The 20,401-nt window shown below is 44.2% G+C and overlaps 1 long non-coding RNA gene across 1 annotated transcript; it reads right to left on the bottom strand.

The window, feature by feature from the left end:
- Positions 1-11,035: 11,035 nt before the first annotated feature.
- Positions 11,036-13,908, bottom strand: LOC129051107 (uncharacterized). Its single transcript, XR_008515166.2, has 3 exons — positions 13,659-13,908; positions 12,298-12,517; positions 11,036-11,189 (listed from the first exon to the last, which is right to left on the bottom strand). It is a non-coding gene; the product is annotated as an uncharacterized LOC129051107 (long non-coding RNA).
- Between the last annotated feature and the right edge of the window lie 6,493 nt (positions 13,909-20,401).

Genomic DNA, 20,401 nt, shown 5'->3' on the forward strand with positions numbered 1-20,401 from the left:
GTCCACACATGGCAGGGCATTCCACCCCCCTAGCGTCCACCCACTCACTGCCAGCAGGGCACTGCACGTCCCCCTCAGGCATTGGGGACCTCCACAATCACCCCACGCATTCCAAACACCCCTTAGGGGGTGGTGCCCTATCCAGGTGGGAACCTGTGAATCATTCTGAGTCTCATTAACTTCACTCCTAAAATGAGAAAGACATTATCCTTCCTCCCAGGTTATGAAGGACTTGAGATTTTTCTCTTTTTTTTTTTTTTTGAGATGGAGCCTCGTTCTGTCACCCAGGCTGGCGTGCAGTGGCATGATCTAGGCTCATTGCAACCTCCGCCTCCTGGGCTCAAGCGATTCTCCTGCATCAGTCTCTTGAGTAGCTGGGATTACAGACATGGCACCACTATGCCCAGCTAATTTTTGTATTTTTAGTAGTAGAGATGGGGCTTCACCATGTTGCCCAGGCTGGTCTTGAACTCCTGATCTCAGGTGATCCACCCGCCTCAGCCTCCCAAAGTGCTGGGATTACAGGCGTGAGCCACCAAGCCCAGGTGGGACTTGAGATTTTAGGTGTATAGAAGGCAGCATTTTCCGACCTCAGTGCCATTGACATTTTGGCCTGGATGGTTCTTTGTCATGGGGGTCTTGTCCTGTGCATTGTATGACATTTAGCAGCACCCCTAGCCTCTTCCCACGAGATGTCAGGAGCACCCCTCTCCCAAGTCATGACAAGCAAAACCATCTCCAGACATGGCCATATGTCTCCAGTTGAGAGCTGCTGATAATAGAACAATACTCAGAACAGTGTGAGGCTTGTAGTAGGGACTGAAGGAATTACAGCTCTTATTACAAAAACATCCAACTTCCTTCTTTTTCTACTCAGTAACAACCACCAATCCAATTCAGGTAAATGAGAATGCACCACTGACTCCATGCGCACTCCCATTAGGTGGGGCAGCCCACAGGCTCTGTCATAGATTCCAAGGACTGAACATATGTATGGCCATTGTCCTCCCCTTGTCAATTTCAAGGGTCCTTGGCAGAAGCCTTGGCCTTATCTGTGACCGCTCCCTCTCCAGCAACTCTCTGATCCACCTGCCACCAATCCAATTGTTCATTCCTCTATATACTCTTTTCTCTCCATCCCCACTGCCAATTCCAAGGCAAAGCACCCTTCATCTTTCACCCAGAGATCCCAGCAATTTCTAGAGAAAGCTCTGGACCGTAGTCTTTCGTCTCCCTCCTTCAATCCTTCCACCTCTTCCTGTTGGGGCTTCACTCCCTGGACACCACTCTCATCTTTCATATACCAAGGTCAAGAACTCTCCTGCCTTTCAAGTGCCTGATCCCCATCGCCTCCCTTGTGGGCAGCCTGACTTTCTGCTTTCTGCAGTACTTTCTGCTTTCTGCAGTACTTTCTGCTTTCTGCAGTATGTACGCACGTGCCTCCTCTCATCCCTCCTCTGTCACTGCATGCTCAGTGCCTTCAGACATTCAGAGTATCTCTCCAACCTCCTCCCATTCCTCCAATCCCAGTGCAAGCTCAGCGTCCCTCCCCCAAAGCCTTGTTTAACTCTCCAAACCCCACTCATTTCTCCCTTTGCTAAAATTCTATTGCAATTATGGTCATTCACACACAGCAGAACACTTATTGTTTAAATGCAGTATTGCCTTTCCACCCCCTGGTATCCTTAGATGAATGATGTTTTTATTTCCAGAGTTCTAAATTCAACCTTCCCTACCCCACCTCCCGCTAGATACCTGGCTTACTTCCTCCTTCAGTTTTTTGTTTAAATATCACCTTCTTAGCCAATCTTCTTTGACCACCCTGTTTAAAACTGCAGCCCCTCCACCACCCCCAAGTTGCTCCATCCCCCTCACCACCTAAGCAAGTCTCTGTTTTCATGGAGCTTACAGGAGCTGACATATTTGCCAGGGCAGAAAATATATTCATTTTACCACTTATTTCATTCACAGACAGTTCAATATCAAATCTGTTCTCAGTATTTTATTATGACTCCTTATCAGTGTCCTTGATCTTGACTTTAATCTCTAAGGACAAGAATCTTCCCTGTTTTGTTTTTCTAAAATGAACTTTGAAGTTTAGCATAATTTTAGATTTATAGAAAAGTTGTGAATTTGGTACAGAGAATTCCCATATATCCGACACCTAGTTACCCTGTTATCAATATCTTACATGAGTATGGTGTATTTGTCACAATTAATGAAACCAACATTGATACATTATTATTAAATAAAGTACATACATTATTCAGAGTCCCTTAGTTTTTTTTCTTAATGTCCTTTTTCTATTCCAGGATCCCATCCCATCCAGGATACCACATTACATTTACCTGTCATGTCCACTTGGGCTCTTGTTGGCTGTGACAGTTTTCACACTTGTTTTTCATGACCTTCCTTGACAATTTTGAGGAGTACTGGTCAAGTCTTTTGTAGAATGTCCCTCAATTTGGATGCGTCTGATGTCTTTCTCATTAGACAGGGGTAATGAATTTTGGGAGAGAAGATCTCAGAGGTAAAGTGCCATTCTTATCATCTTGTATCAACGGTGCAGATAAAACATGACATCACTGCTGATACTGACCTTGATCACCTGGCTGAAGTGGTGTTTCTTGCTTTCTCCACTGAACATTACTTGATTTCCAGCCTTTCCATACTGTACTGTCTGAAAGGATGTTACTAGACCCTGCTTCCTTGTGGGCAGAGTACCTACCTAAATTATTTTGAATTCTTCTGCATGGGAGATTTGTCTACTAGCTCCCATTAATTTATTGATCCAATTGTTTCTTTATAGCAGTATGGACTCATGGGTATTTGTTTTATACTTTGGGTTATAATCTAGTTAACTTTATTTTCTTATTCAAATTGTTCCAGCTTTGGCCATTGGGAGTTCTTTCTGTTGGTGCCAGTGTTCCTTTGACTCATCCCATCATTGTGTCTGTTAGTTTTTGTAATTTTGTTTGTTTGTATTTTGAGCACTTCCTTACTTTCTGGCTCTCCCGATGTTCCAGGCTTATCTTGGATATGTCCTGCCCTACCTCTAGAATCAGCTATTTCTTCAAGGAGCTCTAGTTCTTCTTACTGCAGAATAGTACTAGAAAACAAGATCTGGGCTCTCGGTGTGCTCTTTGTGACTAGGGTGTGGTTAATTCTAAGCCCTTCCAGCTGACAAAGCAAGGAAAGGTATGTGCATATACTAGTCCATGTCTCTCCACACACATGTATTTACGAATGTTTCTATATGTAATCATCTGTATCTCTATTAAGCTAAACATAAACTTATACTGATATTTTTCCAACTCTAATCCATTACCACATAGATCACCCTAGACTTCTCCCATTGCTGAGCTTTAAAGTCCCACTCCCACAGTGAAAAACAAGCTTCCCACCATTCACCATCCATTTACAGGATTGTTTAATTTCAGTCTACGCGGATAGCAGTATCAGAATTGTTGACCCATACCCCCATGGAAAACAACCTTATCAGCTACAGTAGAGTGCTTACGGGCATTTCCTTTGCATTTAGTCTTACCCCCCTCATTTCAAAGTTGCTTAGATCAGCACCTTTTCCCGCCAACCCCTTCAGTTAGCTTGTTTCATACAATTATATTACATCTAGATTATTTTGTCACATTCTTCATTCCACTCTGTGATCTCCCAATCTCCTGAACAATTTGTTAAATTGCATGCATTAAGATTCTCAATGTGCCATAAAGTTCTATGGGTTTTGACAAATGCATAGTGTCCTGTATCCACCATTACAGAATCAAACAGAATAATTCCATTGTGCTTAAAAAAATCCCCTGCACAACACCTATTCAACTCCTTCCCTCCAGAACCTCTGGAAACCCCTGGTTTTTTTTGCTGTCTATATTTTTGCCTTTTCCAGAATACCATATAAATAGAATCACACAGCATGTACCCTTTCAGACCAGTTTCTCTCACTTAGCAATATGTATTTAAGATTCATCCACATTTTTGCATGACTTGATAGCTCGTGCCTTTGTGTCACTGAATAGTATTCCATCATATGTATGCATCAAAGTGTCTTGACCCATTTAGCTATTGAAACACATCATTGTTGCTTCTAGTTTTGGATAATTATGAATAAAGCTGCTATAAACACTCATGTGTAGAATTTTCTGTGGACTACAGTGTTCAAATGAGTGAGATAAATATCTGGGAGCATGGTTTCTGGATTGTACAGAAAACTGATTAGCTTTGAAAGACTATTTGTTTTTAGAAATTTTCAGTACTGAGACACATGCAGGTAAATGTTTAATAAATAGTTTTTTTAGTTTATTAAGGACCTAACAGTCAGCTGCTTAGAAGCTCAGTTCCTGGGAGAGAAGCTTTTAGATTTGAGTAAAGGAAGGGAACTTCCTGGCATATGTCATCTCACTGCCAGAAACAGAGTCAGGTTGCCCCACCATTGAACTGTGGATCAGATGGCATGTCTTCTTCTGCACCTACTTGCCTTGCAGTTCAGCTATGCCTTGTGGTTTCTCAGATAATACATGTTAGAGGAATAATAATGACTATTAACCACTAAGTTGTCACTTGATGTTGAATGTGTGGCCCAAGTAAAAACTACATTTTCTTCATTTGATCTATTTTCTTGTATTGCCACTTTTAGCCATTTTCCCAAATCCAAACAATCTGGCTGCCACACTCAGAGGGGGAAGAAGTAAACTTTTCCAGAAAAAAAAAAGACATTTAGAGAGCCTAAGCCCATGTAGAGAATGTTAGACCTCTCCAGAAGGACATGGCCCTGCTTCTGTCCATGGGAGAACAAAGGATCCAGTATGTAATGGACCAAAAAGGATGCAGGCTGTGTCTATATTCTCTTGCTGACCTCTTCCAATTGAGGCCAGAACAGTGGGCTTTAGACTTGAACATCCATTAGAGTCATCTAAAGGGCTTGTTAAAACCCAGACTCTTGGGACCCATCCCCGAGATGTCTTATTCACCCAAGAATTTGCATTTACAACAAGTTCCCCAGTGATGCAAATCCCACTGGTCCTGCCCCATTCTTGGAGATCCATCTGCCTAGAGAACTAACTATCCTTCATGCATCCAAACCCATTGCCATCTCTAGATCTCCCCTCTACTCCTCATGTAAGAGACGAAGCTGAATGGAAGAGCTTGGGAAGGTGGATCTGAGATTTGGGGAAGAAGGGCCAAGGGGTCTAGGCACTGACTCTGGAAATGCAAGTTGTTCGCCACTCTGGAGGTGCTCACTAGTGTGGAAATGCAGGCTTTTGGAGACAGAATGGGCTGTAGTGGCCAAACTCCCTTTAGCATAAAAAGAAAGAACATAAACCCAGAGGGTGGAAGCCACACTCTCAAGGCCACACAGCAAGCCTGGGCAGAGCCACAGTGACCTAGACCTTTTGACTCTTCCCATAATAGTAAAGCTACCCTTCCTTGTTCAAGGCAGCACAAGTACCTCTGACTCAGAGGTGAGGAGGGCAGGATCAAGCCCATTCCTGGAATGACAATATTTGAATTATCATCTCAAGGGGAAATGAAGAAAGAATAGCAGCTCCCTCAATCCATTCCCTGCTAAACACACACCACACACACACACACACACACACACACGGGTTCACAAAGGCCAGCTCTCCAAAGAGTCAGGGAGTAGGAAATGGGCAAGTGGGAAGATGAAAGCTCATTGTTTTTGCAGCAACACTAGTCAGAGTAATAATTCAATTCTGACCACACAGAATAAACAGTTCCAAGCATCTAGAAGATGAGACTGCTGAAATTCTCAGCTGAAAACCCAAGGGGACAGAAAAACCAGAGCTGTGCTTTCAGTTCCTCCCCCAAAATAAAAGGACTCCAGCCAGCCACATCTCGCCCTTAGAACCCTGGAAACAGGTAAGCGATTCATGACATTTGTTTAAGATGAATCAATTCCCAGCACCATGTAGGGAGCCTGGGTCTCAGAGTGACCCAAAAGGAGGGGTGCAAGACAAGCACAGGAAGGGGGATGGGAGAGAAGAGTCTTTGTCTGCTTTTCCTGAGATTTTAAATATTATTAGATAATTTCTTTCAAATTTCTAATAAGCAGGTTGAAGTTTAAATTACAAGATCTCTAACAGAGTCAGGATCCAAATAGCACAGGAGCCGGCAGACAACAATTGCTGGGGCCGGATGGGTTTCAGGTTTGCTCTTTGCAAAGACAAAGCTCCTATTGAGTGATGGAGAGGAGAGCTGGGGAAAAGAGAGAGGGCTGTGGAGGGTTTTCATTACCTCGATCATCATCCCCACCGCGAGGGGAGGATGTAGAAGGAAGAAAGAAAAGCTGGACCTGGCCAATGCACTGCTGAAAATGACAGCTTGGAATGAATCACACACCTGATATCTGTGGCTCCTCCAGAGCAGAGTGTGGACATGAGACAAAGAGGAGGAAAGAAGGAAGGAAGCCGAAGCTCTAGCCCTGCATGCTCATGCATCCAGCAAAAATAAAAAAGCAAAAACATCAGAGCAGAGGACTGGTTCTTGGTAGGTGGTCCAGGGCTAGAAAGGTGATCTAATAGTTTTCTGTTTTTTCTTAAGATGCCTTGTAAACATTAGACTAGGAATCTCAACACTCTAGGGAATTTTATAGTTGAAAACCAACAGCCACTTCCCAATAGAAGGTGAAGCAGAGATGGCGGAGATGAAGAGATACAATACCTCTCCCTCTATGTGTAGGCTAACAATGGAGATCATGGGTCTCCGGGGCATTGCCACAAACCCAATCTTGTTTCTTCCTCTTCCTCTTCCTCTCCTTCCCTCATTTCTTTTCTGTCTGTCATTATTAATGTCAGAGTCAAGTGCCCTCTTTGAAAAAAGCAAGTCTCCATCTGAATGGAGTTGGGGCCAGGTTCACAGAAGTTATTTCTTATTGGAATGTTCTCCCTGGCAGGTGCTTCTCATCTGCTAACCCCTGTGTCTTCCCTTCTACTGCACTGGCATCAGGAATTAGCATCTCCATTCAGATATGGCCAAATAGTATCTGAGAGGTGAAGCCAGTAGCTCTCAAACTGGGTTGCAAAAAAGTTGTTTTTGTTTTTGGATGCCCAGTCTCTACACTCCAAAGATTCTGGTATAATTGGTCTATGTTTTTAAAGTTCACCCCAAGTGACCCTTATATGTCACCAGAACTGAGACCCCTTATGTTAAGAATTATCCAAGGAGTGGTTCTCAAACACCTGGAAGGCTCATGAAACATAGATTTCTGGACACATCTGCAGAGTGGCTGATTCAGTGAGTCTAAAGGTGGGTCAGAGAGTTTACATTTTCAGCAAGCTCTCAGGTGATACTCAGGTGGCTCCCAGGGACCACACTGTTAGAACCACTGACCCCAAAGCATATATGTTGTGATTGGTAAATAAGATGCAATGTGGGCCTCCCTGCCTCAAAGTCTGCACCCCAAGCATGTTTGTATTTCCCTTTTATTTTTATTTATTTATTTAGAGATGGAGTTTCGCTCTTGTTGCCCAAGCTGGAGTGCACTGGCAAGATCTCGGCTCACTGCAACGTCTGCCTCCTGGGTTCAAGCAATTCTCCTGCTTCAGCCTCCCATGTAGGGGATTACAGGCATGGGCCACCACACCTGGCAATTTTTTTTTTTTTTTTTGTATTTTTAGTAGAAACGGGGTTTCAGCATGTTAGCCAAGCTGGTCTCGAACTCCTGAACTCAGGTGATCCACCTGCCTCGGCCTCCCAAAGTGTTGAGATTATAGGTGTGAGCCACCACATCCGGCCTATGTTTATTTGCTTATTTTCTGAGACAAAGTTTCACTCCTGTTGTCCAGGCTGGATTGCAATGGCACAATCCCGGCTCACTGCAACCTCTGCCTCCTGGGTTCAAGTGATTCTCCTGCCTCAGCCTCTCGAGTAGCTGGGATTACAGGCACCTGCCACCATGCCCTACTAACTTTTTATATTTTTAGTAGAGACAGGGTTTCACCATGTTGGCCAGGCTGGTCTCAAACTCCTGGCTTTCAGGTGATACGCCAGCCTCGGCCTCCCAAAGTGCTGGGATTACAGGCGGGAGCCACCACGCCCGGCCCGCATTTCCCTTTTAAAGTGGTCTATTGGACCAAAAGAATCTCTAGACACAATGACTACTGTGGAGCAGCTGTAGAATCTCTTTCCTGAGAGATGTATCAGATAGCATGGAAGAGAATATTCCAGGGCATTGCTGCTCAACAGGTGCTCTGTGGACCAGGAGTATTGGCATCACCTGGAAACTCAGAGGTGGAGTCTCTCAAGCCCCACCCCAGAGCCAGGACTGGAATCTGCATTTTTACAAGGTTTCCAGGGGATTTTATGCACATGAAAGTTTAAGCAATGCTGTTCTAGGAAAGCTGAGAAACACCATGATTGGAGGATGGAGAGATTAGGGGTGTGTGCCCAGCACACCTACGGGAGGTAGGGGGCAGGGGGCTGCAGCTCATCTAGGTCCTCCTAAACCCTGGCAAATACTGGCAGTGTCAGGAAGGGTGTTCAAAGAGGGCACTCAACCATGATGATAATGACAAAGAGAAAAGAAATAAGGGAGGAAGAGGGAGAGAAATGAGATCCAAGTGGCAATGCCCCAGGGAGTTCAGGTCTAGCGACTGGATTCAATGATGTCTAGAGTGTGTTCAGCCCTGGCACTGCCACTCAGCCCAAAGGCAGAGGAAGGAGGGGAAAGTTGTGAGCTGGGCTCTGAGCAACCCATGCACACGCTGTCACTTAAGCCTCACCATATCCCTATCAGGGATGGCCATGCCTGGTGTATTAGTCTGTTCCCACATTGCTATAAGGAAATACCTGATACTGGGTAATTTATAAAGAAAAGAGGTTTAATTGGCTCATGGTTCGACAGGCAGTACAGGAAGCATGATGCTGGCATCTGCTTGGCTTCAGGGGTCGCCTCAGGAAACTTATGATCACGGTGGAAAGCAAAGGGGGAGCAAACATTTGATATGGCCAGGGCAGGAGGAAGACAGAGCGAGGAGGGAGGTGCTACACATTTTTAAACAACCAGATCATACAAAAGCTCACTCAGTATCACGAGAACAGCACCACGGGGATGGTGCTAAACCATTCATGAGAACTCCACCCCCACGATCCAATTACCTCCCACCAGGCCCCACCTCCAACACTGGGGCTTACAATTTAACATGTGATTTGGGCAGGGACACAGTTCCAAACCATGTCACCTGGTTTCCAAGGAGAAGTCAAGATAAGGAAAATCAGAGGACCTGTGCAGGTCCTACAATCACTCAAAAAACAAAAACAAAAAATCCTAGGGGATTTCTTTTCCAGGTCTGGGAAGCCAAAGCTCACATCTCCTCACCACAAAATGTGGGGGATGAGTTCATGGGAGATGACTACAGGAGCACCGGAATTTGGGAGTTTCAGAGGATTCCCAAATTCTGCCTTGTCTTTTGCACAGCAGAGTAACCAAGCCACTCTGAATGGATGTGGGAGACAGAGCTTTGGGATTACACACAGGGGCTCTGGACTCTAGTCGCCTGAACTGAAGCCCTGTCTCAACTCTTTGCTAGCTTCAGGCTCCCGTCTATAAATTTTCTTTGTCTCCGCTTCCTTGCCTGCAGAAGATGGAGATGAAACTGATATCCACCTCACTGACATTTTCCAAGAATTAAATCAGATAAAACGTTCAAAGTTCTAAGCCCTGTGCCTGGTACATAATAAACACTCGGTCTTTTTGGAAGAAGTACCGGTCCCTAGTCTTGGTCCGGTCAAATAATCTCTCTAATTGCTGCTCTGGAAAGGAGCATTTTAATTCCACAGTGGGACAATGTGGAGAAGTGGAATGCTATGGGAAATGTGGGTACAAAATGGGAGGCGAAGGGCGGATGAAGCCCAGTTATTTATGTGATTGCAGGATGTTTGCAAAGACACACTCAAAATGCACACAAGTTGGCGCTTCCCCACAAGTGATGGCAGTGAGCCTGGGAAGGGTAATGTGGACATCAGAACCATCTGGCTGTGCCTGCAAATTCAGAAGCCAATCACCATTCCCACCCTCTGAACTCTCACCACCCGAGTCCTACATTTTTATACCAGAGACCCCGAGCCCCCTGGAAGGGGAAATAGTCTCTGTCCCATTTGCTGCCCGTAAATAATACCCTGCAAGAGTGCTCATTTCAGCACCTTACCTTGCTTTGCAGTTACCTTACGTGCAAAAGACAGGCTTGGAGAAGAGAAGCACGAGCTGAAAACCTGCAAACTTCTGTGCTCCCCTGGGCTCAAAGGTCTACAAAAGGAAGATCTGTTTTTAAAATATTTCCCTGTTCAGGAAGGGTAGAATTGGGATCATCAGAGGCGCCTTGGTGTGTCCTAGGCTTTCATTCCTGGGGTTCACAGGAATCCACGTAGAGTTCCCCTTCCTGCTCAACTGCTGTCCTCAAGAGCCAGCTAGCCTTGCTGAGGTCATTGCAAAACCTGATAAAGTAGGTGCCATTATTATTACTATTTGCAGGTGAGAAAACTGAGTCTTAAAGAGTTTCACCTACGTGCTCAAGATGGTACCTATAGTAAGTGATTGAGAACCAGGAAGCATGGACTTCCAGAGCCTGGGTTTTAGCTGCCAGGCCAACCTTCATCCATGGCGGTGCAGGGGAACTATCACTGAGGTGGGGACTCACCAGACCTGTGTGGACATCTTGGTTTTGATGTTCACCTTTCTTCTGATACCACTGTCCCCATTTTTCTCTGGAAGACCCAGTATCAGTCTTGCCCTGGAGGGCACTTAACCCATGCCTGGCCAGTCAGCACATCCCTCAGGCTGTAGGGATTGGTTCATGAACGGGCACATGACTAGAGAGGTGGCTCATTCTGCTGGACATGGGGCTGTGAGCCCAGGAGCCCGGAGGGAGAACCTGCTTGAGAATTAAACCAATGCCGAGAAGAGCAAAACCCAGAGATGTTGTGTCAGGTAGGAAGGCCATGCTAAGCTGAGGTAAAAAATAAACACAATTATTGTTATTATTATTATTTATTATTGTGTAGCTTAACATAATAAAGGTTTATTTCCTCCTCACATAAAGTCCAATGTGGTTGAGATGATTTTCCAGGGCAAATGTCTTCTTCTAGTCCATAACTTGGGGGTTCAGGTGCTCTCCATCCTGTAATGAGGCCATCTCAACATGTGGCTTTCAGAGTTCCTGAAGTAGGAAATAGAGACATAATACACTCCTTTTATTGGCTAGAAGTTGTCATGTGACTCACCTAAACTCAAAGGGGCAGGGAAATATGGCCGTCCAATGTGGCGCAGAAGGTAAGAACTACTCAAGAATGAACCCCAAAGGTCTCCACCACAGATGGAGGGAAATAAAGTAGTTTAAATGATTTAACATGATTTAGATCTCTGGATCAAGCTGTGCCTGAAGGAGTTGTGGTAGTTCTTAAATGAGCCAATAGATTTCTTTTTTTAAAGTCTAGTTTAAGTTTAGCTTTTTTCTCACTTGCAATTGAACAAATCCCACTTGACAGGAACATACCTAGACCTCTCTCCCTGGCTGGCTCCAGCGTCTCCCTTCTCCCAGTCTAAACACCACCCACTACGGGCTTCTGCCCTTCCACTCACTAAGGAGAACTGCAACACACATAAGCTTAAATGTTCTAGATTTTCCTAGAACTGTCTTTTCAGCCACTGTGAAGGCCAAATGGTACATGAGAGAGGAAGTCACTTAGGAGAAAAGTCAATGGTAAAAATAGCCTTCCATCTTGCAAATGAATGGGGTTCCCCTGAAGGAAAGATAGGACTTCTGTAGAACACCATAAAGTTAGCTTTCTGAGATCCTTTGGAGAAAGTGGCCACATCTGTCCTTAGATTGGCAGCAGCAGCAAGAGTTGGCTTGACCTCCTAGGGACTTTGCTTGAAGACTCTGGCTGGAGAGAGGAGATCTGGGTTCTGGTTTAATCTTTGCCATTGACCAACTGGCTAACCGTGAGCAAGTCATTTATCCTCTCTGGGCCTCAGTTTCCTCATCTGTACAGTGAGTATGTTAAAGTAGCCAGGGTCTAATTTCCCTGTCTTCCTTATGCCCTAGATTTCTGTAAGATCCCACCTTTGCCTGCAGGTGCTCAGAATGTGGCTCAGCAATTGTCCTGCTGGTCACAACTAGCAAGAGTGAGTGTGCTGGTTGAAACCCCTCCCAGAACTTCCCATGCAGAGTGGCTGCACACTGTGTGTACTAGCTGTGTAGACCACTGCCAAAATCATATTTGAAGAACATCCGACTGGGAGACAGGAGACCTAAGTTCACATACCACTTGTTTCATTGCCTTTGACAAGTCCTTTAAATCTCTCTGGACTTAAGTTTCTCCATCTTTCATGTTGGAATGGTGATCTGTGCTTCCTTCAGAAGATCAAACAACCTTCTAGAGGCGTCTTTGGGCTTAGGGTCACGTGACATGGTTTGAGTTATCACTCTGACATCTTCTAGCTATGAGATCTTGAGCAAGTTGTAATCTCCCCACACCTTAAGGTCTGTGAATAAAAATACCAACCATTAACTTAATTGAGGGCTTTCTCTGTGTTTCTCTACAACCTCATGAGGTAGGTACTATCATCAACTCTATGTTTCAATGTCCTTTACCCTCTCTAAGCTGCAGAGTCACAAAGCAGGTGGCAGACCCATATTCCAATCCAGAGCTGTCTGGCCCTAGTCCCTGTTCCACACCACCCTCCCTGCTTCCCTGACATGGACAGTGAATGAGGATGGGTACAGAGAAGCCCCAAATGCTGCAGAGGTGTCTCATTCAGGTTTGTATCATCCTTCCTCCCTAGAAACATAATTAAAATGTAGTATAGTCTCAGAGGACTTGTCATGAGTGAGTGATTAACGGGTGCTTAGATGGATAACAAAATAGATAAGTTATAAATGGAAAACAATATGGCACTATGTAGATGCCCAAATGTATGTGTTGACTCAGGTACCATCACAGTCATTCCATGGGAGTACCAGGGATATGGTGATCAGGTGCACTTAGGGTTGGGATACAGAAGCGGCCATGTTGAAGGGGCCCAGACCACCACACACCAGAGGGGCTGGGGTTTCTTCCTCTATTCCTCCACCAGTGGCCCAGAAGGTCCAGACATGTGCCCAAGGTAAGAAAGTCATCTAATTAGAGCTCTGATGCTAAATCACATGAGGGCCTTCCCTGGAGCTCAGGATAGAGGGCTGGGAATGAGGCAAGCAGAGCTGGAGAAAAAGGGCTGCCCACCCATCACTCAGCCGTCTGGGTCCCATGCCCGAAGTGAAGGGGACTCCTCAGATCTTTCAGGAAATGTCAGCAGCTAAAACAATGTCTTCCTTGTCTTCCTTCTTGTTTTTTCACTCCTTCTGCATGCCCCTGTGGCCCAGGAATATATAGATTCATCCATCCAATTTTGAGTACCTGCTATGTGCCAGACACTGCTCAAAGGGTTTGGGATATCCTCAAATAAAAACACCCAAAAATCCCTGCCCAGGTTCCCCTTGTGTCTGATCACAAGAGCAAACCCTGCCCAACCACTGCCAGAATTAGTATCATGGGGAGTCCTCTGCACTGACCATCTGATTATCTTGCCCTGAACAAAGGGTCAGAGCTATGTTTAAATGCTGGGATGGGTCCTACAATGAACTCACATCTATGGAGAAGACCTTCAACACTGGAGAACCAGCTGGTGCCTTCTTCTAAAAGAAAGGCAAAGGTCTTGGACTTCGTAGTTCCTCGCAAATCCCAGTCTAAGCCATTCAGTAGCAGGAAATATGTGTACCTGGAGAGGTCTCCTGCATGGGTCTGCGAAAAGAAGTAGGCAGGTCAATAGCCACCAGTTGTCCAAATGAATTCACTCAATGATAATGCTAGGCACTGATTAAGTCTATGGCCCCTTGCTAGATGCTGAGACAGCCACTGAAGAAATGAGAGGCAGTTCCTACCCTCCATGAACTTCCAAATGAGCTGAAAATCGGATGGACTGAAGGGGTTAGGAAATCTGTTTGGTTAGGGGTAAACAGAGGGATAGGATAGGCAGAGGGAAAAACCAGGACCAGGTTGGATGTAATACTGAGAATATGCACAGCCCAGGTATAGCACCAGGGAGCTTATATTAATTCACTCACTCATTCATCCATTCAGTCAATAAATATTTGTTCCATATCTCTTCTATCCCACTCTGCTAAGCTCTGCAAATAACTTGGTGAGCACATCCACATCATTTCCTTTCTAAGCTGATGGTACCAGTGGGAGAGACAGGCATTCATCAAATAATCACACATTATTTCTTTGAAGGAAAAATACAAGACATATCAAAAGAACCATGTATGTTGTTGTGTGTGTATGCATGCATGCACACGTGTGGTGGTTAGAGGCTGGTGGTAAGGAGACAGTTTCTGCAAAGGGAACAACTTTTGCAAGATGTCCTGAGATAGGTAGGGATCTAGTCCAGTAGGCGGGCTGAAGAGAAGCAAACTAGAGGTGACAGCAGGAATCAGCAAAGCCCAGGCTGATGGTACAGGTCAAGTTGAAGGTTTTGCTCTCATCCTAAGGAAAGGGCAGCCAACAAAAGGTTTATGCAGCAAACAACTAGGCTGTGATTTGTGCTGGAGAGAAGACGTCATGCTGAGGAGTTAGGAGATGAATTCACATTTCCTTCATTTTATGAAGAATTTGCAAAACCTTTGAGCCAGAAAAGTTCATTTTCTGTTCTCTCAGAGGCAGTATAGCAAAATGGTTATGAATCCAGGATTTTAGGGTGAAGATTTCAATCCTACTTTGGATAATTAATAATAAATTGTTTCTAAGCCCCATGTTTCTCATAGGGCTTTTGTGAGCATTTAAATGCAAACGTATGTAAATGTGAGCAGTATCTCTAGCACTTATAAGCACCCAACAATTTACAACTATTTTTCTCGGTTCTCCTTGCACCTTGAGTAAAGAGATGCTGAGCTGCATCATAAGTTTCAGTAGGGTTTGACCACTCTTAGGACCATCTTTCACAGAAGGACCTTTGGCCTATTGCTTTCTTGCTGAAGTTTAAATGTTTCCAGTTTCTTTTTGAGAACAGCTGGTCCCAATCTACTAAATAACCCCTTTGCACACTTGAAGACCATTATTAAGATTCCCTTTGGCCATAAACATACGAAGAAGTGTTTAACATATGAAAAAAATGTTTAACCTCACCAGTAATCAAAGAAATTCAAATCAAAACAACAAAATGCAATTTTTGCCTATCAATTTGGTAACTTTTTAAAATGATAGTGCACAGTGCTGGTGAGAGTAGGGTAAGGTGGCAATTTCGTACATTGCTGGTGGGAACATAAATTGGTACAATCTTTCTGGAAAGCAATTTGGCAATATGTTATCAAGACCCTGAAAATTGTCCTTACCCTTTAACCCAGTAATTCCACTTCTGGGAATCTATCTCAAGGAAATAATCAAAGAATCAGACAAAAATTTCTGTTCATGCTGTTTGATATAGCAAACAATATTTTGAATTAGGAATAACCAAAAACTACCTAGAAGTCAAATGGTGTCGTGACATATATTATGGTGTCGTGACATATATTAAAAAGTTATTAAAAGTCATGTTAACGAGGAATTTTCAAGGACATTTGAAATGGTCACCAACAACTGTAAAACACAAACATATAGAAGATACAAAACTAAACACAGTAGGATTTTAATTATGTAATTATATATGCTTATATTTTTATATGTGCATAGAAACAGCTACATGCAAACACAGCAAAATATTAACAGTTCTTACTAGAGGGTGATAGAATTAGGGGTGGCTCTTTATTTTCTACTTTACAATTATATAACCAAAAAACTTGTTTAAGAGCTCACATGGCTTTATGTATTTTTCTAAGTAGTTCATCATGGTCCCTCTTCTGCCATAGCATCTTGCCCAGAATCGAAACAGCGGACTTTCAGTGGTTACAGTTTTCCTGGAAAGGGCCAGATAGCAGATATTTTAGGCTTTGCAGATCATAGTCTTTGTTGCAACTTCTCAACTCTATTGTTGTATGGCAAAACCAGCCATAGATAATATGGAAACCAATGGGCATGGCTGTGTTCTAATAGAATTATATATATATATATTATATATATATTTATATATATATAAATTATATAATTTATATATATAAATAAATATATAAATTATATAATTTATATATAAATAAATATATAAATTATATAATTTATATATTTATATATATTATATAATTTATATATTTATTTATATATATAAATAAATATATAAATTATATAATTTATATATATAAATAAATATATAAATTATATAATTTATATATATAAATATATATATATATATATGTGCAGCAAGTCAGTTTTAGCCCATGGCCTTAGTTTGCCGACACCTGGTCTAGATTATTTGAATCTCTCCTGGCCCAAATTATGTATAGTCTCAAACGAGTATAGTTGGAGAAACTTCTAGAAGGGTGGGGTGAAGTAAGGTTCTTGTCCCATATTCCTAGTGAGTCAATCCTTCTGAAATGTATTGAGAAGCAGTCAGCCAGGGCATTTCTCCCAGGCTGTGTTTATTCGCCTCTTTGGTTTTTTTTTTTTTTTCTTTTTGTTTTTATTATTTCAATAGTTTTGGGGATATAGGTGGCTTTTGGTTACATGGATAAGTTCTTTAGTGGTGATTTCTGAGATTTTAGTGCACCCATCATCCAAGCAGTGTACCCAATATGCAGTATTTTATCCCTAACCCTCTCCCAAACTTATCCCCACCCAAGTCTCCAAAGCCCATTATATCACTCATGCCTTTGCATCCTCATAGCTTAGGTCCCACTTATAAATGAGAACGTACAATATTTGGTTTTCCATTCCCGAGTTACTTCACATAGAATAATGGCCTCCGACTCCGTCCAGGTTCCTGCAAAAGACATTATTTCATTCCCGTGTGCCTAAGATAAGAGGATCTTTGGGTCCAGGAGTTCTGGGCTGATCAGGCATCTGCAGTAAATTCACCATCAACATGATCAATATAGTGACCTCCCGAGAGCACGAGACCACCAGGTTGCCTCAGGAGGAGTGAACCGGCCTGGGTCGGAAATCGAACAGGTCAAAACTCCCAGGTTGATTGGTATTCGCCTCTTTGCATGGGTCTTCCCTCTTCTTGCTCATCAGTGCCCCCTCCAAGTCCTTCCTTTGCCACCACCCACTGCAGCCCTTATCCCATCTGGCGTAATAGGAGGTGAAGAAAGCCAAACACCCCAGTGATGACTGAAAGGAGCTGCAGAGACTTGGAACAGTTGGTGGCTAGTTTGAGATCTCCCCTCTCTACAAACTGTATGGTAAATGCACCTGATAGCAATAACTTACGCATACCGTGAGAACAATGCTGTATGGCAGATGCACCTGACTGTGTTTTCAGAGTTCCAAGCTAAGGAATCTGGGAGGAGCCAACGCAGAGATTTGTTTTTTATCTGTGAAGAACATCTGAATGCCCAGCCCTTCCTGCAGAACATGGGCCATGCAGGGATCAAGGCCCTTTGTTTGGGGGCTCAGTAAATGTTGCCAGGTGGAGACTGTCAGGGGAAGGGTGCTAAGTGAAAATGTTCCATAAACTGCACGTTCTTTGCAAGCAGCTCCTGCCCAGCCCACCACCACTGGACTTTCTCCCCTGTATGTAAGCCCCCAGCCCATGTCTCATCTGCTGGCTCTGGGTCTCGTCTCCAGCCTCTTGAACCTGGTGCCATCCCCACTGGAGTTGACAGGGGTCCAGCACAATACCAACAATGAGGTTTCCAGATTCCTGGGTTTGTGGCTCCATCTTCCTTCTGGCCACTGTGTTCCAGAGGAGGAGAAGGAGAGAGACAAAGAATGAACTGTTAAGTGTGCTGCATCCCGGGCATTGCTCCGAGGGGTCCATAAGATGGTTTTTTAGTGGGGAAACTTTTATATTAGAGAGACACATAGAACCCTCACAGCAAGGATGCACCATAAACTTATGTAAACACATAACTATATGTCTATGATACAAAGTTTTGAAAGTTCCCTTGTTGAGAGTGGAGTCTTATATCACTCATTTTAATATATGCACAGGTTGGCCGGGCGCGATGGCTCACGCCTGTAATCCCAGCACTTTGGGAGGCTGAGGCGGGTGGATCACAAGGTCAGGAGTTCGAGACCATCCTGGCTAACACGGCGAAACCCCATCTCTACTAAAAATACAAAAAATTAGCCAGGTGTGGTGGCGGGCACCTGTAGTCCCAGCTACTCGGGAGGCTGAGGCAGGAGAATGCCGTGTACCTGGGAGGTGGAGCCTGCAGTGAGTGAAGATAGCGCCACTGCACTCCGGCCTGGGCGAAAGAGCGAGACTCCGTCTCAAAAAAAAAAAAAAAAAAAGGAAATCTCTCTCACACCATAACCAAGGCAGAAAACATTTATACCCAACGCTCATGTCCACCTACAATCTCTGTTAGGCGGCTGCTCTGTGACCTACTTTTCTGCTCAATATTGACTTCAATGGATATTTTACTTTAATATCCTCTGCATAGAAATGTTTGGTGATTGTCTTGCTGGAGGAAGGGTACGTTGAGAGCCCATTGTGAATCTCACTGTCCCATGCCATCTTTTTCTGAAATCTTGTTCAATAAACAATCATTAGGGGCAACATGGTGGACAGGAAGGCCATAGGATTAGAAGTCATTCATGCTCCCACATGGTAGGCATTTCCTCTGTAGAAGACAAGACTCAGTTTGAAAAGCATTTCTGTCACTCCCCAACTATGTGGATTACTTCATCTCTCCAGGCTTATCTTTCTTCTATTTCAAGGAAGAAAGGATGGCCAGGTGCGGTGGCTCACGCCTGTAATCCCAGCACTTTGGGAGGCTGAGGTGGGCAGATTACCTGAGGTCAGGAGTTCGAGACCAGCCTGACTAACATGGTGAAACCCCATCTCTACTAAAAATACATAAATTAGCCGGGTTTTGTGGCAGATATCTGTAGTCCCAGCTACTCAGGAGGCTGAGGCAGGAGAATCGCTTGAACCTGGGAGGCAGAGGTTGCAGTGAGCCGAGATCACACCAATGCACTCCAGCCTGGGCGACAGAGTGAGACTCTGTCTGAAAAAAATAAAACATAAAAAAGAGAAAGGAACAGGGTGTGAGTGGGAGGTATATATATGATCTCCATCATGCAGGGCTGTGAAGCTGTAACAGGGGCTATGTGATCACCTGGCACAGGGAAGGTGCTTCGAACATTCCATCCGCACTTCATTCTTGAAGCAAGAAACCATGCTAATAGCTCTCAGAGTTGCAGAGAAGGATGTTACCCAGCCCTGTCCCCCAAGCACTGAGTCTTCAGGGAAAACATTTGTGTACACAGGTAACTCAGAATATTGGGCACATTGTGAAAGGTGCTGCCAGAACAGAGAAGAGGAAGAAATTCATCCAAACAGCCAGTATTAGTAAAGGCTTCAGGGAGAAGGTGGCATTTGAGCTGAGCCTTGAAGGACAAGGATGGAGAAACAGCCAGGGCTTCCGGGAGGGAACCATGAGAGCACAGGCTGAAGACAGGAGGGGACAAAGAATTTCAGGAAATGATGAAACATTAAGGACAGTCAGGTGCAGACAGAGCCCAGAGTGAGTGAGGCTTAAAGAACTGAAGGAGGCCAGATCACGACACAGCCACAGATGCAGTGCTGAGATTACATCGTTTCTTTTTTGTTTTGTTTTGTTTTGACTCAGAGTCTCGTTCTGTCGCCCAGGCAGGAGTGGTACAACCATAGCTCACTGCAGCCTCCACCTCCTGGGCTCAAGCCATCCTCCTGCCTCAGCCTACTGAGTATCTAGGACTATAGGCATGTACCAGCATGCCAGGATAAGCTTTTTTATTTTTATAGAGACAGAAGTCTCACTATATTGCCCAGGCTGTTCTCAAACTCCTGGCCTCAAACGATCCTCCTGCCTCAGCCTCCCAAATCACTGAGATTACAAACATGAGCAAGATTACATGTTATCATGGGGGAGGGGCGCATAAGATTCTCAGACCAGGAAATTACATAATCAGAACATCATTTTAACACAGTGAACGCTCATCTCTGTCTGCCCAGGATAATCCGCTGGCATAATTATCAATGGAACCCCCATTCACTCATAAAAGCACTTTCCTTTAGATGGAGAATTACATGATCACTCTCAGTTTAGATCACCCTGCTGTCCGTGGGACACAGAAACCAGGGAAAAAGGAGGCTGGACCAGAGAGCCATTCAGAGGCCATATCAACTATCCAAGCAGGAGGTAGGGACTCATGGGAAGGCAAAGTACTAGATCAAAGGACCAATTTGAAGGCAGATTCAACAAGACCGATTGATTACCAGACGAGTGATGGAGAAAGAAATAAGCAGACCCAC

Source organism: Pongo abelii, chromosome 19 (assembly GCF_028885655.2).
Source record: "Pongo abelii isolate AG06213 chromosome 19, NHGRI_mPonAbe1-v2.0_pri, whole genome shotgun sequence".
Lineage (NCBI taxonomy): Eukaryota > Metazoa > Chordata > Mammalia > Primates > Hominidae > Pongo > Pongo abelii.